The sequence below is a fragment of the Triticum urartu genome, chromosome 3A, assembly GCF_056163025.1.
Source record: "Triticum urartu cultivar PI428250 chromosome 3A, HENAU_Tu73, whole genome shotgun sequence".
Taxonomy (NCBI): domain Eukaryota; kingdom Viridiplantae; phylum Streptophyta; class Magnoliopsida; order Poales; family Poaceae; genus Triticum; species Triticum urartu.
This window is the reverse complement of record NC_141875.1, coordinates 1001370-1027386: the sequence shown is the minus strand read 5'-3', so window position 1 is coordinate 1027386 and position 26017 is coordinate 1001370. Positions and strand designations below refer to the sequence as shown.

Genomic DNA, 26017 nt, shown 5'->3' with positions numbered 1-26017 from the left:
ATGCTTCCTTATTTCCAAGTTAATAGTTCACATATATATTCCGTGGAGGTGCTCTACTCCACCCTCCTGGACCTCATCAACCTCTGCAGCACCGGCGCCCGCCCGCTGAGATGATAAGAGAAGTGTGCTGCAGTGCTGGATTGTGTGTTGCGCGATGTTGTAAGCGTAATAACAATCCATTGCTCAGTCGTAATCATAATAATAACCTCTGGGCACCCTTCCTCCTCCTTCACCTGGGAGGCCAGGACACCATCACTGCCTTCTCCATCGAGGACAACAATCTATGGCTGAGGCACTTGCTCAACCTTGTGGTCCAAGTCACTCTAACTTTGAATGTCTTCTGGAAATCATTTAACATACTTTGCAGCTGCTATATATTACCATAGCCATTTTTGTTGCGGGGTTAATCAAGTATGGAGAGAGGACATGGGCCCTGTATAGCGGAAGCCGGGACAACCTCATTTGCCGTAACGAGGACGAGGATGACGAGGATGACGAGGAGGAGGAGGAGGATGAGGAGGAGGAGCATGAACTGCGACAACGAGATTACATTCAGGGCCGGTCCTGAGTTTTCCAAGGCCCGGGGCGAGCTTCAAAAGTGGGCCCCATGGAGAAAGACATAGTGAATAATTTCATTCATACTAATATACGTATATCACAAAAAATTATCGGACTTCAAACATCTAACTAAACAACAATACACCAGGGACATGGACATGGTAAGTTTTAGCAAACAACCAACAAAGCTTTTTAGGTTATACGTATACAGGAAAGGAGGGGGGACACCTGAATCGTTGGAGGAGAAAAGTAAAAATTGAACTAGCTAATTCCAAACATCTTGGACCTCCCTCCATCCTCAATTTCGTGTTTGAGAAACCTGTATAGAAAGAGAAGACCAACTAGTGAGCTAAAATTACATAATTGATACAAAGATCAAATGGAAGACGGACTGAAAAGTTACTAGAACTTTTTGAGGCGGTGTCCATCCTAGTTGCAAAGCAAACATAACTGATGTGGTTTGGCTGGCCTGCCCCCTGCGGCTGCTCATAGGATGTGGGACGTACTCTACTTATAGGTAGCGTGCTGCAGAAAAGAAATGAAAAATCCATAAGGTACGAATAGTAGTGATGAAAATTTTAAGGGTGATTAACAGAATCAGTCATAATCATTGCTAGGTGCTTCGGAAGAGAAGCGGAACGGAGAACAAGAAGACAGACGCGGGGAGAAGAAACGGCGGCTGTGGTATTAGCCCCTTGGTTAGATCAATGGAACCCGAAGTCTACTTGAAGAAACGATTGGCTGGACAATAAAACGATGAGCTGTATAGCATACGTACCACATAGGTTGGGGCCCCTCATCAGGTTGGGCCCTAGGGCGTCGCACTTCTTGCCCCTATGCAGGGCCGGCCCTGATTACATTTGTAGTGCTGCTGATGTCGTGACATCTTATGCTCATAACACGGTCCTCCGTGCCAGAGGATTGCTTGTGGGACGGACATTGGTCCAACTGGGACGGGAGATTGAGAAGGAACTGGTGCATGATTTTGCAGAGCATTGGCAAAGAGAAGGGCAGCTCAAGATTATAATAATGGAGCTTGGCATGATGTGCGATCTCCTCTACACCAAGGCCATGGTGCTTCAAAGCTGGACCGGTCGTATATTCCGCTGCATTGTCACGTCGAGTGCAAGGAGATCAACGACTATATCAAGAGGTTCTTTCAAGACAAAATCTACACCAGGCAGCAAGAGATTTGCCAGAAACTGAACTTTGTGCTAAGTCTGCCCTTCGAGCATGCCCTTTTCCGTCTACATATTGTCACGCACTTGTATTTGAGGAGCATAAACTTACTGGGAGATGAAATGGAAGTACTTGCGATGGAATGCATGAAGCTATCAAACTATTTCATGTATCTCATGGAGGTTTATCCTTCCATGTTGCCTGTCGGCATCGCTGCGCAAGATCTTGCACCCTTCTTTGCCAAATCGACAAGGCACCTAGGCAGAGATTACACCGACCAGCAAATGATTCTGGAGACATTTGCAGATGGAAAGCTCCACAAGGATTGCGTCTCGAGGTCTCCATTTGAATCATTACCTCGTAACGTGGCATCGCTGAGGGTAATAAAGGAGGTGTGGGTAAGGCTCCTCGTCTATGCGGCTGGTAAATGTCCCATGGAGATACACGCTCGGCAACTCAGCAACGGACTGGAGCTTCTCACCTCCATCCTTTTGCTCATGGTACATCATGGTCTTGGGGATGTGGGAAGGGTGGTCAACCTCTTGGCATCTCATGGTCCTGATGTGCCCAAAACAGTGGTGTCAATTGACGAGGATACATGGGTAGAACGGCCACAGGGGCCTCTCTACGTCTTTAAATTCCGCCAGATTCAGCGGACGCAAGTCCTAACAGTCCTAACAGCTTCGGCTCCGCGCAACATAGATTGGTCAGCGTCGATGGACACAAAGCAAGCTGATGATTCATCATCAGAGTCGGGGACAGAGCATGTCCTATGTCCGCTCCCACAACCTACATCACCGCCAGTAATTTACCAGTTACTTCTTAATTTTCCTTGTCTGGATGCTCAATGCTTTCACCGTGGACAGGATGACATCTCCCCCAAAACTGATGTGGAATCAGAGATAGAGCAAAAGCAAGCCCATGTGGCACTGAAGGTAGGGCAAGATGTTGATGTGGCACTGGGGGCTGGGGATAGCGCAAGCAAGGGGATGGAGTAAGCTGGTTATGTGGCAGTGGATATAGAGCACAAGGGACCTGGAACTGAAGGTTCTTTTTGAAAAACTGCGCGCTGCCTTTTCATTATGTACGAGATTTTTTTTAAAAATGGAGGCATGCCCCCGGCCTCTGCATCATGATGATGCATGCGGCCCTCTTATTAAAAATCCAGGAAGTATCATCATAAAGGTCTTACAGCTCGCAAACGGAGCGAAACAAAGTAAAAAAAACCAAAAAAGTACAGGCGGACAATGACTACCGATATGGTAATAAGAAGGATAAGCTCCCTAGAGTCCTATCCTGTTATGCGAGCGCCATCCGAACCGATTGAATATAACCCGAGTCACCATCTTCCATTGGTTGCACCCAGTAACCAAAGGCTCCCTGGAGTCCATAGGAGTGAATAAGGACCACGTACGGATCCAAGCTATAGCTCTGAAAATAACCTGCAAAAAGTAAAGTTGTGTTGTCTATTAAAAATCATATCATTCCTGCAGTTTCATATAGCCCATAATAGCGCACATATTTCAATCCGAATACGAGTTGCAGTAATCTGTTCAACCTCAGCTAACCACGTCCCAAACAAAGACACAATATCTAATGGAGGATTGATATTGAAAGCTATATGAATCATTCTCCAAAGTAACTTGGCAAGTGGGCATTCAAAAAATAAGTGTTGTATTGTTTCATCCTGAGAACAAAAACAGCACCATGAATTGCCTACCCATCGCCTCTTAAGTAAGTTGTCCTTTGGGAGTATTACTTGCTTGTGGACAAACCACATGAAAATTTTAATACGCAAAGGAACCTTAACATTCCATATATGTAGTGACCTTGAGAGGGGGCCAGAATTAATCAGATCCGTATAAAAAGATTTCACCGTAAACATCCCATTCTTAGTTAACTTCCATTGTGTTGAATCCGGCAGGTCGGAGAGTTGAACTTCAATCAATCTCCGAACCAAGTGCATCCAGGCTGTCCATCTCTCACCCACTAACGCACGTCTGAACTAGATGTTCAAGGGAGTAGTTTGAAGGACGGTACCTACGTAATCCTCCTTATGTTGCACAATATTATAGAGGGTAGGATATTGTATGGCCAGAGGCGTCTCTCCTAACCACGTATCCTCCCAAAATCTTGTTGACATCCCGTTGCCAACCAAGAATTTGACCCTACGAAAAAACATGTCATTCGTTCTCATAAGTCCCTTCCAGAACGGCGAGTCAGTCAGTCTCATGGTAACCTGGGCTAGTGCTTTTGAGTGCAAATACTTATTGCACAGGTTTTGAGACGACATGCCCTCCGGCTCTGTCTCTAACCTGTATAACCATTTGCTCATAAGGCATTTATTCTTAATTTCCAAGTTCTCAATACCGAGACCCCCTTGGTCTTTAGGTCGGCAAAGGATATCCCATCGCGCGAGACGGTATTTCCTCTTGGCCTCATCAGACTGCCAAAAGAAACGAGATCTAAAAAAATCAAGTCGCTTTCGGACCCCTTTCGGAATTTCGAAAAACGAAAGTAGAAACATCGGCATACTAGTCAGTACTGAGTTAATCAGAACTAGCCAACCTCCATATGACATCAGCTTGTCCTTCTAGCAGCTGAGTTTTTTTTAATTCGTTCTTCAATACATTTCCATTCTTTATTGGATAGCTTACGGTGATGAATCGGGATACCCAAGTAACTGAATGGTAAAGCACCTAATTCACATCCAAACAATTGTCTGTCGTGTGTTCCTCGTCTTTGGCCTTCCCAAAACAGAACACCTCGCTCTTATGAAAATTAATTTTTAAGCCAGACAATTGTTCAAATAGGCACAAGATAAGTTTCATGTTACGTGCCTTAGCCATGTCATGTTCCATGAATAAAATAGTGTCATCAGCATATTGTAGAATGGACACCCCTCCATCAACTAGATGAGGAACTTGACCCTCTACATGGCCATGCTGCTTGGCCCTACCAATAATGACGGCCAACATATCTGCCACAATATTGAACAGAAGAGGTGACATGGAATCCCCTTGTCGCAACGCCTTATGCGTCTGGAAGTAGTGACCGATGTCATCGTTCACCTTAATTCCAACACTACCTTTCTGGGCTTGAGTATCCACTTGGTTCCTCCAGGTTTCACTAAAACCCTTCATGCGCATTGCCTGCTGAAGAAAAGGCCATTTTACTTTATCATAAGCCTTCTCAAAATCCACTTTGAAGATAACCGTCCAGTTTCTTCGAGTGAATCTCTTGAAGCGTTTCATGTAGGACAACCACCCCTTCCAGTATGTGCCGTCCCGGCATGAACGCTGTCTGGCTTGGTTGAACCACTGAGTGAGCAATTTGTGTCAATCTATTGGTTCCAACCTTTGTGAAAATTTTGAAACTCACGTTCAGCAGGCAAATGGGCCGGAATTGTTCGATCCAAACAGCCTCATCTTTCTTAGGTAACAACGTTATCGTACCAAACTTGAGGTGAAACAACTCCAAATGGCCATTTTTAAAATCATGAAACATAGGCATAAGATCATCTTTAAAAATATGCCAACATTTCTTATAAAATTCAGTTGAAACCCATCTGGTCCCGGTGCTTTATTCGGCTTAATTTGGGTTATGGCCTGATGAACCTCTTTTTCAGTAAACGGTGCAGAGAGAACATCGTTCTCTGCTGCCTGTAATTGAGGTATATTATCAATCACAGTTTCATCAAGAGACACCATGGTTGTATTCGGGGGACCAAAAAGTTTTTTATAATAATTGGAAATATACGCTTTCAGATTTTCATGTCCCACTATTGTCCCCTCGCCCTGTTCAAGTTGTATGATCTTCTTCTTTCTATGTTTACCATTTGCAATCATATGGAAGAATTGTGTATTGTCGTCCCCTTGGACAACCTTAAGCGTTTTCGCACGCAACGCCCACTTGAGCTCCTCCTCTCTCAGGAGAGCACGTAGGCCTTGCTCAGCCTCGTACTTGGTTCGATGCTCATTAACAGAAAGGAGAGTAGTTTCAGCCTTTAAGTCTAGTGCCTCAATCAGTTGAGTAAGACGCTATTTTTCCTGTTTGTAAATCCCACTCTCATTTCTGGCCCAGCCTCTCAGAAATTGTCGGAGATGTCTAATTTTATTTTGCCATCTCTCGACATGTGTCCTACCCGTAAATGGCTTAGCCCATTTGCGTGCAATCATCTCCATAAATCCTTCTTACTCAAACCAGCTTTGCTCGAAGGAGAAGATGTTTTTATTTGCCACATGGGTAGCCTCACCCGAGTCTAAAAGGAGTGGTGTATGATCCGAGATACACTGAAGATCCATATTTTTGTAAAGGATTGCCTCCTGCCTCTGCCTCAAATGATGCACGTACATTTATTTAACGAATTGAGTATTAGAGTGTCAAAAACAATCCAATTAGCTATTCAAAGACACGATAAAAAAAATAAATAGTCACAACTGGCAAAAATATGACAACATGCCTCAACACGACCACTACCCAAAATGATTGTTCATATCCAGTGATAGCATCTTCCATCAATTGCACCCGAAGGCCATAACCTCCCTCACTTCTACATGGTGTAGCAATGATCACGTACGGATCCTTCCAGATGCTCGGTATATAACCTACACAAAGTTGTAATATTTGTTATGTTACACACATAATTATTTCGACCGGTTCGGATGGTGGTTGCATAACATGATAGGAGTCTAGGAAGCTTATCCTTCATATTGCCGTATCGGTTGTGATTGTCAGCATGTATTTTTCCTTTTATTCATTTCCTTCGCTCCGCTTGCGAGCTGTAATACTTTTATAACTTTTTGCTATTTCGTGGAGTTTTTAATAAGATGGCTGCGTGCATCATTATGATGCAGAGGCCGGGGGTCCGCCTCCATTTTCAGAAAAAAACAATTATTTCGACAGTTCCAAATAACTCAAAGTAATGCACAAACTCCCACTAGAATTGAAGTCGCCATATTGGGTTCTACCCCACCTAACCGGTTACCAAACAGATTGGAGATACTATTAAGCGGATGTACGTTCAAGGACACATGTATTGTTCATCATACTAACTTGTCTAGTGGGCATGCAAGAAATAAGTGTTGAATCATTTCCTTGTGGTCACAGAAACAACAACGTCTACTCCCTTGCCATCTATATTTTGCCAAATTGTCTTTCATTAGAATCACACCCTTATGTAGATACCACATGAAAATCTTGATATTTAAAAGCACTTCTATTTTGCATATATGAATAGACAACGGGATTTTGTTAGAGTTGTGCCGAATATTATTGTACAAGTTTGGTTACAGTTGGACTTGGAGTTGTACGGTGTGTAGACATGATATGGAGTCGTGTCAAAGTAGGACACTTGTATCCTAGGCCTCTCATATATAGTGGGGGTAGACACACTTGTAACCTATGCCAACATAATAGCACAAACATGCGGGGGGAACCGGCGACGTGTGACAGCGCCCAGGTAGTGAGGGTGCGGTATTGTAGCGGTGTCATGGGGAGGAGCGCCCGTAGTCATGTTTCGAGGATGTAGTCATATCGGTAAACCTTGTTAATAAATCTCGATGTCATGTTCGTGTAATTGCTTGGTGCTCTATAGATCGACGGAGCGCCTCCAATTTATTCTAATAAGTGGTATCATAAGCAAGGTTTGAAAAAGGCCGCGGTTGTTGATCTAGAAGGAAGAGAGTCGAAGGATTGATCGGGTCGATGTGATAATCTGCAGCGGACTGACGCGGAAACTGCAAGTTGCCGGAGTGATTGTTTGGCGGCATCGACGGGATCGGGATTCTTTCGGCCAGAAGGAAGCAATCGAAAGTAGCAGATGACGTGAGCAAGGGACCAAGCGGTGCGGTGGCGCACGCACACGAAAGCAAGTCTGGGCAAGCCATGCGGGCAGGAAGGCCGGAGTGTGCTAGGCGCTGGTATGCTACTGGTTCAGGAAGGGCACGCGCAAGCCAGGTGTGTGGTACATGCATATGAGATTTGTTGGTGAAAAAACAAGAGCTTGTATATATGTGGAGAAGCTAATAGCATGACAAGACAACAAGAAAAAATGTATTAACCAAGTCCACATACATAGATTTAACGGAAAAAAATGCCTGATGCAGAAAGAGCCCATCGGAATGCAGCCACTGATCCCATCTTCCCCCAACAAGTGCTCGCCTGAACTGTATATTTAGGGAAACCAATCCCAATATTGTACTCACAGATGCGTCTTTATGTTGTACAATATTACGAAGTGTTGGATCCGTAGTAGAACCCTGGGTAGTAGTACACTAGGCAGTCGAGGCCGTAGCACATACTCCTAGCAGAGGCCCCAACACGATTGCTCTGAACCTATAAAGTCACTGGCGGGGTTGAAAGTGTTGCCGTCGATCGTCCATCTGAAAGCAAAGGCTGTAGCGAAGCTGCTCTTTAAACCGAAGCACACGATGGTGTCATTCCATAGATCCAATCTGTTATCATGAATATCCACACGGTTGGTGTTTTGCCAAGTGCCCGAACAATGGTACAATAACGTGTGTGGATTTGTATGAAAATGAGACGTAACCTCAAGTTTTCCTTTTTGAACACAGTTAAGACGCAAGCGCTCATATAAATGCGCATACACTCATCCCTATGAAAGCACACATGCATAGCCTACCACTATGGTCACATCCGAGAGACTGGGCGGGCATATCATCTTAAGATTTTACGAAGTCACCGTAGGCGCCTCGTAGTCGACGGAAACGTCTCCTACCACTGAAAGCGTATTGCCGGAAATCCTGAAATAAATTCAGGATAAATGCGAGCACCAGGATTTGAACCATGGTAGGCTGAGGATACCACTGTCCACCTAACCATCCCAACCATAGGTTGGTTCGCGATGTAACGTCAAGTTATTGGGTGGACAGGGGGGGGGGGGGGGGTCATTTTACCCAGGTTCAGACTCTTGCGAGCAAAGTAATAACCCTCATCCTGCTTTTTCTGAAATTACATCAGGGACATTATGACAGCGAGTACAATATGTGCGAGTCCAGTAATTTCAATTCAGAGTAGCTGTGTTTAAAAATGGTCAAGCTAGACAGGTTGTTTCAGATCGAATATAATGTAGGCTAAACTAAGGCTTCAATTATGTCATTTGGTTGTCCATGTAGAAGCTCCATTTTCTCAGTCTTAATCCTTGGTTATGTAATAGTTGGCCCTAGTCGACTCAACCTTCCTTTGTCTTCATCTCCTGGTTTCGTACATCTTGGACTCTTTCCTGCATTGGAATCCAAGTGCCTTCCTTCCCGAGAGTTTGCGATACCCTTTCGGGATACTCGCTTGTCCATAAATAGACTTTTAGCGCGCGAGTATACCTGAGATGGTTAGGGTTCTCATGGTGGAACCAACACACCCAGGTTGAAGTCTCAGACTTGTCAAGAATGCTCACATTTTCCTTTAATTTATGTTAGTCCATTAGTGCAGATGCCTCCTAAGAAAATGGTTTTTTACCCTCTTTACATGACACCGTTTTAAACCATCGGCTTGTTTGTGTGGACGATAGGGGGATCCATCCCGCACACACAGAAAAATATCAGCGATGGGTCCTCCGGTCACATACGCGGTGCAAAAATAGCTCGTGTGCGGGTGAGTCATCGCAAACAATTATGCGGGACAAATCGTGTGAGATGTGCTTAGCATCCCACATAGTGAATCCCAAACATACATTTCCGTTCTATGGTACATCACACACAATTTTTTGCACAACCTCGTGTCTGCGATAGCGATGACCATCTCAGATGATATTTATAATTTAATTATTTGCTTTATTCAACTACATCACACACGGTGCCAAGAAGAAACTGTATGACATATGGTTTTCCATCACACATACTTTTAATGCGGAAACGTTTGTGCAAGGTGGCCTAACGCAAACGGTTGTCAGGCAGAAGTCGTGTGTGATTGTTCATTGATCTCACATGCATACTTTCTACAAACTGTGTGAATTGTTTGATGGCATCGCCCACGAAGTGGTCTGAGAAACCGTCTGCAATAGAAAACCTAATAAGCAGACTAATTAGCCTACTATTTTTTATCCATGTAGTAATCAATTGACATTTCATATGAAACACACAATATATTTCATATTTGTATTACGACAACTAGTATTCCATAATTGAAATACATCGGAGTGCACCATCATATAATTTCAGCACTCAGTTACACCATATATGCATATAGCTAACCTATTACAGAACAACACTAAGTTTCACATACAACATCTAAAACCTTTGAAAAGTAACATCATATACGGGAAATAGACAGATGAATCTCATCTGGAAAACTGCTAAAACGAAAGGCAAATATTGAGCCTTCAACCATGTGGAAAGTCCTTGCAACTTTAACTACTGCATGTGGATGATTGCCTGCCCACCCTTTGTCCTTTTGAAGAAGACTTCAATATTATACCATGGGTGTTGTATGAATATTTTCCACGCCTCTTGACGATACAGGTGGTTAGAGAAGTAATCATCGATGAACTGCTTTGAAAATGACTGAAAACAAAGATATGTATAAATATCTTTTCTAAATTTTGAAATGATGCAAAGGAAAAAAAGGGTAAAAGAGTAAGTACCATCCTATAGTTGACTGATGCCCTCTTCATTGTGCAGACAAAGATCTTGTTATTTTTTGTTGCTAGTTTTTTAATCCTAACAATCTTTCTGAATTTCTTAACTTTACTGATATTCACGAACATCTCATTTTCTCATATGCAAAATGGGTTGAACAGTGGGTCTAAACCCCTGATAGCTAGACCTACATGTGCAAGAGCAGATTATTAAAATCTAAATATTAGTATAGTTCCTGCAATTGCACAATATTGTGCTATTAGCCAAAGGACTATACATATGCAAGCCTCGATGGTAAACCTGAGAGTTGGCATACTATAAATAAATAGGTTAATGAAAAATAAACAGATTACATATCCAAAAAATTCAAGCCACATGGAAAATCCAGTTAATCAAGCCAAGCATGCTTAACAACTAAAAAAAATAGCAACTGTATATGTTTCTCATGTATTTAGTACATCCAAATTTGATTTATTTCTCACATGCATAACAATACAAAATTATACCCACAACAACTGAATATCACACTGCAGAATTGAACCAAATAGCTAAGTGAACGACACAACAAATGAACCGAATAGTTAACTGAGCATCACATTGCACAATAGAACATACTAGCTAGAAAATCAGATTGCATAGTAAAATTACAATGGACAACTGACTAGAATTTCTAAAGGAAAGGCAGGATAAACACATGCAACAGGTAAACCGAACATAATTAACCGACGTAGCTAGCCGAATATCGGTCCTTAGGAAGCTAAAAAAAGAGCTACTCCTCATCGTCAGAGATGACGATGGGCTCCTTCCCCTTTGAACAAGGCGATGCCATTTCATAATCTGGTATCACCATGAGCATCTCTGAATTTGCCGTAACTCTTACGTGCGAGCTCCATTTTCGACCACTTCATATCCATCACAATCTTCACAAAGAAGACCGTCCAATGGTGAGTTCAAATCATGAGTTTGAATTCATATTGACATACCTTTAACACAAACAAAAATTAGGTTATTTTCATATTTAACATCAAAATGGACCCCTTAGTCACTACTGGAAAAATCATTGTTACCGTGTTCTTTGTTGTTTCCCGAGTACCACAACATGGGGTCATAGTAAAAGTCATTTAAGACGAGTGTGGCTCTTGGCAGACAGTAGGGCACGACACACGCCGAGCGTATAGTACAAGGTGCTCTACAAAAAAAAAGAACACTCGGTTTATGTGATGTATGCCGAGATCCTCTGCTATAGCCCTTGGCAAACAAGTGCTAGGTGGAACGGCCATTTGCGCTTGACGGCTCTGTCACGTACAATCCATCTTTGCAGAGATTCAGCGTCAAGTACACGGCAACATATTTAGGAAAATACATTTTCCCCTGAGAGAAATGTTTGCCAAGCTCCTGCAGCCGAGCACTCGACAACGTATTTATCAAAATACTATTTTCCCTATCAGTAAATATTTGCCAACCTCTTTTTTCCATATACTCGGCAAAGTATGTACGAAAACACTTTTTCCTTTAAGAGTATTTTTTTTGTCGAGTGTCTTTGTTTTGACATACTCGGTAAAGTATTTACGAAAAATCTTTTCTCCCATGGCATAAATGTTTATTGAGCTCCCTGTGTTCGCTACTCGACATAGTTCTGTGTGTGTAGTCAGGTCATGACATGGGTCATGTTTCTTGAGGGTATCCATTCTCGTTAAAGAGCTGGCGGTTAGCTCAGCAAACATTTACTATGGGTGCAGTCAGGTGATGCCACAAGAGTGATGTTGTCCTGATCGCCGAGTTTTTCCGGTACCTAGCATACTCTAAAATTCCAGTAGTTATTGCTGCTGGCGGGAGTCCTATGGATGTACTTCCCCAAGGGCTCGTTCACCTTGTCCTCGACACGAACGCGGACCTACTCATCCACATTCTTCTTGTTCCTATGTGACACCGCGACAACGGTGCCAAGCTTCGATCCAAGGGACCACCCCATCTCTTCGGTCTTGATTGGAATTGGCAAATCATGAATTTGCACCCAAATATTGAAGGAAACCAGGGGAACATCCGCGGAGTTGCCGTTGCCATCAAACTCCGGGATCAGGACAACATCACTCCTGTAATGCCAGGGCCCAGCTTGCAACACGTGATGGCGACCTCCCTCCTGCGAGGAGGTGATAACGTAGCGCCCATCTTCACTTGTGACTCGGTGCGCCATCCATCTCCCCGCAGCCGCCAAGGTCGTGTCAGCTCGTTGACAATGGTCTGTGGGTGAACCGGGTAAGGCGAGAGTGCCCGGCCCAATGCCATCTTTCCTGCCACTGGTTGCAAGGTCGCCTCCATGTCGATGATCATTGACCCGTCGTTGATCATTGCCGAAGGCGAGGAGATCACTCTCATCTTGCCACTTTTTCGCAACGGGGGAGGCGCCACCGCGGCAGTGAAACCACTGGAGGCGTTCAGTGTAGTGGTCAGGACTAGACCACTCAGAGCCCCCACCACACCCTTTCCATTCTGAACCGAAGAGGAGGCTGATCATCTACAATCAATGCATCCTGCAATTCTCCATCTCTCCCAATACTACGTACTATCCATGATTTGCAACGACATGTCCCTATTAATTTGTGTCATAGACTTAACTTATGTGGATGCTAATACATGCATGTGTCTACGATTCTATGATACACTTGGTGCATCCTAAGCTCTCCTCAAAAGTATAATACGCGCTAGCTTCCAAGGGTCCTAATGCGATAGTAGAGAAACGTTGTGATAGAGCATGAGCACGGGTGAAGTGTGGTCTTGATGTGTTGCATCAGAGACCATATATGAAACTATGGGAATGAGCGGTTTATTGATCTTTACCTCTCATTATTTTCTCTCGCTGCGGTGCACCTACAACTTTGCATGACGCAGCGTTCCATTTCCATCTTTGTTTATCCATACATGAAAACGGGATGGATGAGCAGAAGTAAAGCAGGAGACACATGACTTGCACAAATTAACAAGTCAAGACTCTGGCTGGCCGGCCATCGGTCTGTCTGTAAACCCCCAGCCCGTTTTTGCTTTTGCCTGCACGCACACCTGGCGAACAAAGCCGCGATGCATGCACCTGACGTATAATGCCAGCCACACACCTTCTGCAGGATGAACAAGCGAGACAACAAAACGTTGCCAACCTCGTGAAATAGAATACACAGAGAAAAAAACGTTTATCGGGTATATGCATAGTATCGTATGCTGTACATGTGCCAGGAATACTTCCGATGAGCGGTCTTTACCATTTCGCTTAGCATAATCACAAGTATGGCATCTAAATCACATAATCCGTCGTTTGAGGGAAGCAGTAAAGGGGTGACTGCGGGTGAATAGCTCTTATGTGACATCTTTCGTGGGAATTGGATGGAGTGCGACGTCGTTCGACAGAATGGCTTTGGGGCGACACTTTTGAGCGAGTAAATAGCCCACACACGACATGACCCTTGAGCTGAACTGATGCCCTCATTAGCTGTTATGGGCTGGACCCACAACTTATCCACGTGAGCGCGGGACCCATCACTTGTCCAGTAAGCGCGGGACCCACCTCTTCGCCCGTGCCCATCCACCCGCCGTCGGGACCCACCTCTTCGCCCGTGCCCGTCCGCCCGCCGCCGCCCATTGCATCCCCTTACCCCATTCTTCCTCTTCTCCGACGACCTAGTCCAGATGTCCACCTCCTCCGCCACGCACTCAAAATGGCGTCAGTATGGTCCAGTGCCGCTCACAAGGTGCCCGTCATGCCACGCCCAGAGCCTCTGAAACGGTGGGTCAGTAGGACTGATGAGAATGGAAATCTTGGGCGGGAATTTGTGAAGTGCTTGAGCAAATCAATGGCAGGAAGGGATGGCAAGGTTCGATCTCAGTTCTTAGCCCGTTCTTTCACTGCCGTTTGCTCTAATTTCTCCATATTTTGTTTTTTCTGCTCAAATTTTGAATTTAGGGTTCATGTTGTTGTTTTCAGATCCTGAAGAAATGCACACATCTCGAGTGGATGGATGATTATGTTGAGAGGATTCAGTTCGAGGGCTACGTTGATTCGAGCGGGGCCGCAACCTGGGAGCTCAATTTGGGCAAGGTGCCGCAGATGGAGAATTTTGGGAGCTCGGACAGAGGGGCGGGCAGAGTCGTGCAGATGCCAAGCTATGCGCGCAATGCTACCCATGCTGAACCGCACTTGGAGTCTCAACTGACCGAGGAACTAAAGAAGATCAAGAAAAATCAAATGGAGATGATCAATTTGCAGAAACAAGCAAATATCATGGCAGGGGGGTTTTATTGTTGTGTCATTGCTCTGTTTATGTTTTACTTGCTATTCATCCGTCATTAGAGGGGGCATTTAGGTCTGTCAAGGCATAGGATGCGATATGTGCGCCATGCCAAGTTCCTATAACTGAATCGAAGCAGAAATATTCAGTGTTCATGCTTTGTTCTTATTCTTCAGTTAACAGAGTGCACACCCCCAAATTCAGAAACAACAAATCTTGCTGCCGAATAGATGTTGGGCCGTGAGAAAATAACCAGGCCCAAATTGAGAAACGCCCACCCGCGTAGGGGCAACAGCCCAGTTTTATAGCATAGAGGCACCCATGTTAAAAAATGCTTCGACTAAATCAAAATAAAATATTGCTTGGGCAAATAAAGCTCTAACAAACATGTACTTCTTTACTTGTTTTTTCTTTAGCCAATTTTTTCTGTCGAATAAATGTTGGGCCGTATGTATTGTACTTTTTTGTTTTTCTTTACATATTTGTTGTGATTTTTTTATGCATGTCTATGGTTCCATGAAACCCAAATTAAATGGGGATATGTGAAAGCCTCAGAAATCATTTTTGGAAATGATCATGTTAAAATTCGATTGAAATAGGTCCAAGAAAATGTTTCTGTTTTGCTCTGAAAATATTGGCCAGAGGTAAAAAATTCAAACCAATTTTGGCTAGCTAGGGTGGCCCTAAATAGCAAGGGCCTAGATACATGCATGCCCACATGCAGCACACCAATACATGCAGCACAATCATGAAGCAAACCACATACCCAGTTCCGCCCATACTGAAATAAGTTGGAGCTGCCTTGATGGTGTGGAACACCTTCCATTTGGGCACGTTTGTCCTTGGCCTCGTTGTGGGTGGCCCGCCATTTTTTTGAGCACCACGCATTGACCAACACCTCCCAACAATCCATCCGATCCGCACACCATCTCGGAGGGGCCTAAGTTAGCAAATAGAAACTTGAGCGCTACGGCTATGAATTACTAAATGAAGGAAGTAAGTACAAGGCCTTAAGAGTTACCTTCATGTACTGCTCCTTACTCAAGAACTTTTCGCGGCACGCCTGCTTGGGCTTCTTGATACTACGCCCGGCGTAGTAGTCTCGAACAGTCTGCACCCCGACCTCATGCCGTAAGTTCTGCAGTAGGCTCTTGCACTCCTTGTCGATAACATCTGCCTCCTCCTCCTCGTATCCCTACTCACACCTGTAGAATGTCTGCAATCAAATAAGACAATATTGATTAGTACAATTAATAACTAGCTAGTTGAAGATTTTTAATTGTGTAAAGGAGAAATTACCCAAAACTTTCTGATCACCACGTCTGCCCTCGTCTTGCACAAGACACCGTCGATAATCTCACCCTGCGGGGCCGGGGCAGCCAAGTAGTGCTCCCAACTCAATCCAACCTCTGGAAGCCGACCCTCACCAGGCAACGTGACAAACCCCGGGAAGTTTTGCCGAATCAGAACTCCAGGGACGGAGTTGGGCCGGCGGACACTTTCATGGTGGTCCCAACCCCTGCAGCATGACAAGGCCAACGCATTAGTTATTTGAAGAAACGTGAATGTAGAAGGTACAAAAAGATTAAATGCACTTACCTCTCCCCATCAGGAAAAATCAACCACCTCTGCTCGCGGGTTGCCGACACGGACGGGAGCCGTGTACAACCACGCTGGTAGACGTTGCCCCCCTCCTCCTCAATATCAGTCGGCTCCCCGCCATCATCAGCATGGCCACTCGGCCCCTCAGGCTGATCCGACCAGGTGCCCCATCCAGACGTGTGCTCCTCCGGGGTCTCGTGGGCCGAAGACCCGTGGACCGGAGGCTCGTGGACCGGAGTCCGTGTAGACGAGTCCACCCTAGCAGTCACGTGCTCGGGTGAAACAGCTGGGGGTGGCGGCAAGGAAGGCGCCGTAGCAGTCACCCTACCTCCTCTCCCGCGACAACGTGCTCCACCTCCTATCTTCTTCTTATCTCGTCCCCTGCTGGGCACCGCGGTCGACCAAGAAGGGCCCGGCGGTGTCGCCATATTGTCCAGCAACGCTCGGCGGAGAGGTGCGTGTGGAATGGAAGACCTCGCACCACGCGCCGACGAAGAAGGGGCCTCGGCGCGCTCCCGACCAGCGCCCACCATCTTTCAACACCTGCCATGACAAAGAATAAACGAAATTAGTACAACATAAAAAAAGTACCGACATGAATAATAATATGTATATCACTTAAGTGTATCATCATCAAGTACAACATAAAAAAATTGAATACCTGACACTACTAATAATCTCGATCAGTATCATCAATAAATGCATAATCATCATCATCACTATAATCAATGATGGGCTCATAGGGTTCAGTGGCATCAACATGTGCAAGGCCACCTTGACGTAATCGGTCAAGCATTGACAGGTCATCCGCAGCAGTAACCTCTTCTTGTTCCGGCTCTTCTTGTTCCTCCTCTGGGGTGATGTCGGATTCACTGTCCCTGTCTACTTCAATGTTTTGGGGTGAAGTATAGCGGTTCTTGAAACACTTTTTGGAAAGACGTGTCTCTTGGAAGAATTCTCCTTCATATGTGTCTTGGTTAATGTGAGGTTCATAATCCTCTTCCTTTGGGGGAGAAAGTCTAGCACGTGGCGGCACTTCATAAACGACATCCCAACCTTTCAGATTTGGATTAGTTTGGCAGGCCCACGGTAGATAGAATACTTGGGTCGCGTGTTGAGCCGTAATATAGACATCAGGAACATCTAAATGGGTGCTTTGGTTGATTTCAACTAGCCCTATATGTTCATGAGTCCTTCTAGTCTCCTTCGGCTGAAACCAATAACATTTGAAGACTACGACATTCGGTGGGTTTTCACCATAGAATAGAAGTTCATAAATTGCTTCAACTCTCCCATAATACCCGGTACCTCCTTCGCCGATAGCAGATACACAACAATTTGTAGACTTTTGGTCGGCCATAGATAGCTCTTTGCCATAGGTACGAAAGCGATACCCGTTAACGTCGTACTTGTCAAATGAACGGACCTTATAGTCAAAACCATTAGCGACTTGTCTCAATTCGGCGTCCATAGACTCTGAATTAGCCTACAAGTTTAATATGAAAGGATTGTTGCATTACACACAAATTAGCGAATGAAATGAAATTGTCTAATAGAAATTACCGTTTGTTTGAACCAAGAGATGAAACCGGGATAGCCGCCTCCTTGCTTTGCGAGAAGCTCATACTCTTCGACGGAATCCTTTTGGATCACCGCTCCATACGAGAATATGGCGACGTATCGGCTGTATGAAATATCCAGGAATAAGAGCACTTCAAAGGAAATAGAAGTTGCGAAACAATGTACCGAGAACTTACTCGATGTACGGCTGCTCTTCTATCAGGTTGTTGAAGATATACAACGAAATGGTACGCCATTCTTCGTTATCCAAAGATACTGGATGTGAAACACTGGCTGGTGCGAGATTCCCTTTTAATAGGCTGAGGTTGGATCCACCCTTTTTAGGGTCGTCAGCATTGTACCGAGGCTTCGGATTATGCAAATGATGATTTTTGGCTTCATAGTGTGCTGTTACGAAGTTTGCTGCCTCCTCAGTGATGAATGCCTCAGCCATCGATGCTTCAATTCTATGTTTATTTTTACATTTTTCTCGAAGCGTCTTCTGTATCCTCTCAGTTGGGTAGCACCAATGATTTTGCACGGGCCCCCACAATCTTGCCTCGGTCGGGAGATGCAAAATCAAATGCTGCATTGGATTAAAGAACCCCGGTGGAAAGATCTTCTCTAACTTGCAGATCAACTCCGGCGCCAACTCTTCCATTTCTTCTAGCACGCCAGGCAATAGTTCTTTCGCACAAAGAACACAGAAGAAATAGCTGAGTTCTGCCAGTACTAGCCATTCATCCTCAGGGATGAAGCCACACAACATCACCGGCATTACCCGCTCAATCCATATGTGCCAATCATGACTCTTGAGACCAAATATCTTCAATTTATCAAGATTCGCTCCCCTCTTTAGATTCGCTGCATACCCATCGGGGAACATCAACTGTTGTTGCACCCACAAGATAATTTCCCTCATAGCTGACCTTCCAAGATTGAACCATGCCTTTGGCTTCGTCCAGTTCTGCTTTCCTTTCGGTTCTTTCATGTTTTGTAACGACCTATCACATAGCGCCTCCAGATCGACTCTAGCCTTAGTATTATCCTTTGACTTCCCATCTATGCCGAACAATGTACCAAAAAGTGCCTCGGCGATATTCTTCTCAGTGTGCATCACGTCGATGTTGTGTGGGCAAAGGAGGTCTTTGAAGTAAGGCAGATCCCATAAACATGTTTTGTGAGTCCAGGCGTGCTTAGAATTATACCCCTTCAAGTACCCTGGACGCTGTGGATCTGGCTCGAGAGCGTTTAACTGATTCAGGGTCTGTTGGCCTGTCAATGCAGGTGGTGCAGAGTTTTTGACAACTCTACCTCTGATGAAGTTCTTCTTGTCTTTCCTTAACTTATGGCGAGGATCCAGGAACTGTCTATGCATGTCGAAGCAAGAAAACTTGCGACCGGCCTAAAGCCAACGAAACTCAAGAGCTCCCTTGCATGTGGGGCACGGGAACCTTCCATGCACACACCAGCCAACGAATAGCGCATACGTCGGCAAGTCATGCGTCGAGTACATGTACCAGACACGCATTATGAAGTTCCGTTTGCTATAGGAGTCGTATGTCTTGAACCCATTATCCCAGGCTTCTTGCAATTTGTCCTTAAGAGGCTGCATGTACACATTCATATTTTTCCCTGGATAATTGGGCCCTGGAATTATCAACATCAGGAAAATGTTCTTTCTTTGCATAATCTGTCTGGGGGGAGATTGAGTGGAAAGACAAATACGGGCCAACAACTGTATTGGACTGCCGTCATACCAAACACACTGAACCCATCCGTGCTAATGCCGACTCAAGGATGCCTCGGATCTGCCGCTTTGTCAGCATGTAATTCATCAAACTTTTTCCTCGCAACACCATCCGATGTGTGTACCATCATTAGATTCCCATCTGCATCTAGTTCGGTTCTTTTGCCTGTTTTGTGCCATGTCATCTGTCTGGCCGTCTCTTCGACCATGAAAAGACGTTGAAGTCTTGGTACGATTGGCATATACCGAAGAACACTAACGGGGATTTTGGTCTGTGTCTTATCACCCATACCATTGTCTACCACAATATACCTGGAAGACTTGCAAATGGGACAATAGTTCAAGTCCGCATAGTCAAGCCTAAATAAGGCACATCCTTTCTCACAGACATGTATCTTCTCATAGGGCATCTTCAGTGCACGGAGGATTTTGTCTGACTGGTACAGGTTTGTAGGCATTACATGGCCTTTGGGTATAAAGCGTCCAAATACTGTCATAATTGCGTCATAGCATTCTCTGCCCAAGTTGAACTGAGCCTTGAGAGCCATTACTTGTGAGATGGCATCCAACTGACAAAGCTCAGTGTGCTCGTGGAGCGGACGTTTTGAAGACTCCAACATTTCATTGAAGGCCTTTGCAGATTCCTCCATCTCCTCGTCCGAATCCCGAGCATCATCATAGTCTTGCATCATGTTTTTCATCCCGGTACCATGCTCGTCGGTGCGACGACGATCCACCTCAGCTCGGTCACGTTGGGCAGACTCACCATGAAATGTCCACACCGTATAATCGGGCGTAAAACCACTCTTCTGCAGGTGTTTGCCCATTTCAGCCTCTGTCCTCTTTTCCCAATTGCCACACCGCAAACAGGGGCACCAGGTTTTCCTCTGGCCATTTGCAAATGCAGCTTGCACAAAGCCCTTGGTTTTTGTGAACCATTCAGCGCTCCATTTGTTCTGACCAGTGTGACCGGTATATATCCACGCACGATCACTCATCTTGACTTTCAGAGCTACTGGACACACAACAATTATATATGTAATTCACCATGTATATATTCATCAGTTGATCTACTTTGGCAATTTTATTACGTCCATGCAACCTACACTCTAATAGGTAATGATAGGTCCTAATCCCACACGAGTATGTGTAGATTGGGTTCATTTTCCCATGCTATGCTCCGGATCCGACGCAAAATTTCGGCAGAACCTCCCTGCTGTTCTCCTGATACACGTCTCTGCAATAAACAGAGAGGATGTGTACCCGGAGAACAACAGGGGAGGCACTGACGAAATTTATGCGTTGGATCCGGAGCAAAGCATATGGGAAAACGAACCCAATCTACACATACTCGGGCTGTCCATGGATAGCGTTGGACAATTCGAAAGAATCAAGGTTATAAATATGCAAATGCATGCATATTTATAACTATGACGCTTTCGAATGGGAGACACATATTGGTTACGCATACTGATGATTCAAGACACATATATAGCTAGCTATCAAGTTTCATCGGCACGAACAACGGAATAGAGCAAATAATTAATGGGGAAGGAGGACATGTCATTTGTGCTCACCCACGAACGAAGGGGCAGAGCTCGTCAAACGCACGGCGAGGTCGTCGAGCACCAAACCTCGCAGCGATGACACAACTGCACATTTAAATCTACCCGATCAACACAATTATATATGATGTTTTTCATAACAAAATCGAAAAATATATGACCTAACTAATAATTCACAAATATATGACCCCGTCGGCCTCTGGAAGGCCAAAGAACACCTTTTCGGGAGGTGTCGGGGGTCGGGGTGTCGTGTCGGTGTCGGGGTGCCGTGTCGGGGTCGGGGTGCTGTTTCGGGGTCGGGGGGTCGGGGTGTCGTGTCGGGTCGGGGTGTCGGGGTCAGGGGTCAGGGGGTCGGTTGTCGGGGTTGGGGGGTCAGGGGGTCGGTTGTCGGGGTGTCGGGGGGTCGGGGTCGGGGTGTCGTGTCGGGGTCGGGGTGTGGTGTCAGGGTGTCGGGGGTCGGGGGTCGGGGTCGGGGTGTCGGGCCGGGGTGTCAGGGTGGTGTGTCGGGGTCGGGGTGTCGGGGGTCGGGGTACCGTGTCGGGGTCGGGGTGCTGTTTCGGGGTCTGGGTGTCGGGGGTCGGGGTGTCGGGGTCGGGGTGCCGTGTCGGGGTCGGGGTGCTGTTTCGGGGTCGGGGTGTCGGGGTCGGGGTGTGGTGTCAGGGTGTCGGGGGTCGGGGGTCGGGGTCGGGGTGTCGGGCCGGGGTGTCGGGGTGCCGTGTCGGGGTCGGGGTGTCGGGGTCGGGGTGTGGGTCACGGTCGGGGCACGTGACAGCCTTTTTCTTGTTCTCTTCTTCTCCTCCTCCTCTTCCTCCCTCCTCCTCCTCCTCTTCTCCTCTTCCTCCTCCTCCTCCTCCTCCTCTTCCTCCCTCCACCTCCTCCTCCTCCTCCTCTTCTTTCTGCTTCTTCTTCTTCTTCTTCTTCTTCTTCTTCTTCTTCTTCTTCTTCTTCTTCTTCTTCTTCTTCTTCTTCTTCTTCTTCTTCTCCTCCTCCTCCTCCTCCTTCTTCTTCTTCTTCTTCTTCTTCTCCTTCTCCTTCTTCTTCTTCTTCTTCTTCTTCTTCTTCTTCTTCTTCTTCTTCTTCTTCTTCTTCTTCTTCTTCTTCTTCTTCTCCTTCTTCTTTCTTCTTCCCCTTTTTCCTCTTCTATATTGTTCTATTTTTCAACTTTCTTCTTATTCTTCTTCCTTTTTCCTTTTTCCTCTTCTTCTACTTCTTCTTATTTTTTTCAACTTTCTTCTTCTTCTAATTATCTAAACCTAAATCTAGCACTAACCTAAACCAACCACTAACCTAAACCTATCAATAACCTAATTAAACCTAAACAACAAAGAAACAGTAGAAAAAAACAAAAAAATGCTCACCTTGGCTCCTCTCGATGGAGGATGGAGGATGGTCGCAGGGCAGCGGCGGCGGGCCTGGCTCCGGGGGGCGCGAGGCGGACGCAGGGGGCCCGCGGCGAGCCTGGCTCCAGAGCGGCGCGGGCGCTGGAGCCGGCGGCGAGCCTGGCTCCGGGGGCGGCGCGGGTGCAGGAGCCGACGGGTAGGTGGGGGGGCGGCGGGGCACCGGGGGGGGGGGCGCCGTTCGGGCGACGGGGCGATGTTCGGGCGACGGGGCGGTGGTGGGGGCGACGGGGCGATGGGGCCAGGGGGCGGTGGCGGGTGGCGGCGGCGGCGGTGGGTGGTTGGGACGGTGGGGCGACGAGGCGAGGGGAGGTGGGGCAAGGGGGCGGCGGTGGGTGGCGGGGGCGGCGGCGGGTGGCGGTGGTCGTCGGGGAGGAGGGGGACAGAAACAGATCAGAGAGATGGGCGGGGTGGGGCTCGGCCATTAGTGAAGGAAATATGCCCTAGAGGCAATAATAAAGTTATTATTTATTTCCTTATATCATGATAAATGTTTATTATTCATGCTAGAATTGTATTAACCGGAAACATAATACATGTGTGAATACATAGACAAACAAAGTGTCACTAGTATGCCTCTACTTGACTAGCTCGTTAATCAAAGATGGTTATGTTTCCTAACCATGAACAAAGAGTTGTTATTTGGTTAACGGGATCACATCATTAAGTGAATGATCTGATTGACATGACCCATTCCATTAGCTTAGCACCCGATCGTTTAGTATGTTGCTATTGCTTTCTTCATGACTTATACATGTTCCTATGACTATGAGATTATGCAACTCCCGTTTGCCGGAGGAACACTTTGTGTGCTACCAAACGTCACAACGTAACTGGGTGATTATAAAGGAGCTCTACAGGTGTCTCCAAAGGTACATGTTGGGTTGGCGTATTTCGAGATTAGGATTTGTCACTCCGATTGTCGGAGAAGTATCCCTGGGCCCTCTCGGTAATGCACATCACTTAAGCCTTGCAAGCATTGCAACTAATGAGTTAGTTGCGGGATGATGTATTACAGAACGAGTAAAGAGACTTGCCGGTAACGAGATTGAACTAGGTATTGGAATACCGACGATCGAATCTCGGGCAAGTAACATACCGATGACAAAGGGAACAACGTATGTTGTTATGCGGTCTGACCGATAAAGATCTTCGTAGAATATGTAGGAGCCAATATGAGCATCCAGATTCCGCTATTGGTTATTGACCGGAGACATGTCTCGGTCATGTCTACATTGTTCTCGAACCCGTAGGGTCCGCACGCTTAAGGTTACGATGACAGTTATATTATGAGTTTATGCATTTTGATGTACCGAAGTTTGTTCGGAGTCCCGGATGAGATCACGGACATGACGAGGAGTCTCGAAATGGTCGAGACATAAAGATTGATATATTGGAAGCCTATGTTTGGATATCGGAAGTGTTCCGGGTGAAATCGGGATTTTACCGGAGTACCGGGAGGTTACCGGAACCCCCCGGGAGCTATATGGGCCTTAATGGGCCATAGTGGAAGAAGAGGAGAGGCAGCCAGGGCTTGGGCCGCGCGCCCCTCCCCCTAGTCCGAATAGGACAAGGAGAGAGGGGGCCGGCGCCCTCCTCCTTCTCTCTCTCTCTTTTCCACCTCGCGAGTCCTATTCCAACTAGGATTGGGGGAGAAGTCCTACTCTCGGAGGGAGTAGGACTCCTCCTGGCGCGCCATATGTGGACGGCCGGCCTCCCCCTCTTGGTCCTTTATATACGGAGGCAGGGGCACCCTAGAGACACACAAGTTGATCCACGTGATCATATTCTTAGCCGTGTGCGGTGCCCCCTTCCAACATAGTCCTCGATAATATTGTAGCGGAGTTTAGGCGAAGCCCTGCTGCAGTAGTACATCAAGATCATCACCACGCCGTCGTGCTGACGGAACTCTTCCCCGACACTTTGCTGGATCGGAGTCCGGGGATCGTCATCGAGCTGAATGTGTGCTAAAACTCGGAGGTGCCGTAGTTTCGGTGCTTGATCGGTCGGGCCGTGAAGACGTACGACTACATCAACCAAACGCTTCCGTTGTCGATCTACAAGGTATGTAGATCACACTCTCCCCTCTCGTTGCTATGCATCACATGATCTTGCGTGTGCGTAGGAAATTTTTTGAAATTACTACGTTCCCCAACAATTAGTAGCCTAAATATTTGCCTTCCGCCCCCTTTGCCGTCCGCTTTATTACTCTTTGCCGTCCGCTAGCAGACAGCAAAGAGGGGCCCCGTTAGGTTTTCCCTAATCAGCCCGTTAGTGTGGGCCACCTCCCTCTTTGCCGTCTGCCAGCTGACAGCAAAGAATCTTTGCTGTCTGCTAGCGGACGGCAAAGAACTGGCTGATGGCAAAGAAGGTCTTTGCCATAAGCCAGTTCTTTGCCGTTCGTTTTCTGTAAGCTGACGGCAAAGAGCTCCTTTGCCATCAGCTGGCTGACGGCAAAGAACTGGCTGATGGCAAATTCTCTGATTCCAGTAGTGAACAGCTTCAGTTTGCACCACATTGTGTAACACATCATCATGCAAATGTTTCTCAGGATGCATCACAAGATCGAAGACTACCTAATTGTGCACAACATCATCCAAATCTTGACCATTTTGCACCGCAACATCATCCAACTCTGGTTCATCACCAAAATTTCTCTTTTTTGTACAGCCATTGATTCTTGCCTTTTTAATTGCCCAGCAATCTTCAACAACAAGGGGTTGACCTCCACGCTTCCTCCTGGAAAACAAATCTTGTAATTTTGCTAGTAATTAAAAACAACACCGAAATTAAAAAAACACAAACGTAAATATACTTTGGCCTTTTAGGAGTGTAACGACATTTTGGGGATCCTTTTCGGTGCCCAAGTTCATGGCACAACTTGCATATATTTTTGTTACCTTTTTGGAACCTTTTTGGCTTTGCATTCTTCTTCCCATTCCCCTTTTTACTACTCCCACCTTTCTCAAACCATGCCTTGAATCTACTCTCTTTAGGCATGCCAGCCTTTCTTTTTGTTAGGGGAGGACACATGAAAAATTCAATTTCCACTTCAGTCCACTGAGACTGATCTGTAAGTGCTGGAATTGGAGTTGCATATGCAGCCTTGAATCTTGCCACTAAGTAATATTCATGCAAATATGGGTGCATGTTTATCATGGTTTGGGAGGCCAAGAAAAGAATGGAATGGTCACATGGTTTCCCGGTGTGTTGCCACTCGAGGCAAGTGCAGCCATGCAACTCAGTGTTAACAACATGCCTCCTTCCAGTCTTGGTATCTCTAACTTCGGCACCCCACAATAAAGATTTTTCCACATACAAATGTGTAAGATTTCTGCTCCTGTTCACCACCTGTTGTACCACCGCAGGAAATTTATCCCCTTGCAGACAATCACCAATCCTTCTTCTCGATTTCCACATGCGCATGATCATGATCCTGATTTGGTCAGTCATGTCATGCACAGGCAAGTTCTTCAACTGCTTTATCTTGTTGTTAAAACTTTCTGCCAAGTTATTGTTGATATGATCACATTTG

At 46.0% G+C, this 26017-nt stretch overlaps 1 pseudogene; it reads left to right on the top strand.

The window, feature by feature from the left end:
- The first annotated feature begins 87 nt into the window (after window positions 1-87).
- Window positions 88-2735, top strand: LOC147977510 (uncharacterized; annotated as a pseudogene).
- Window positions 2736-26017: the final 23282 nt, after the last annotated feature.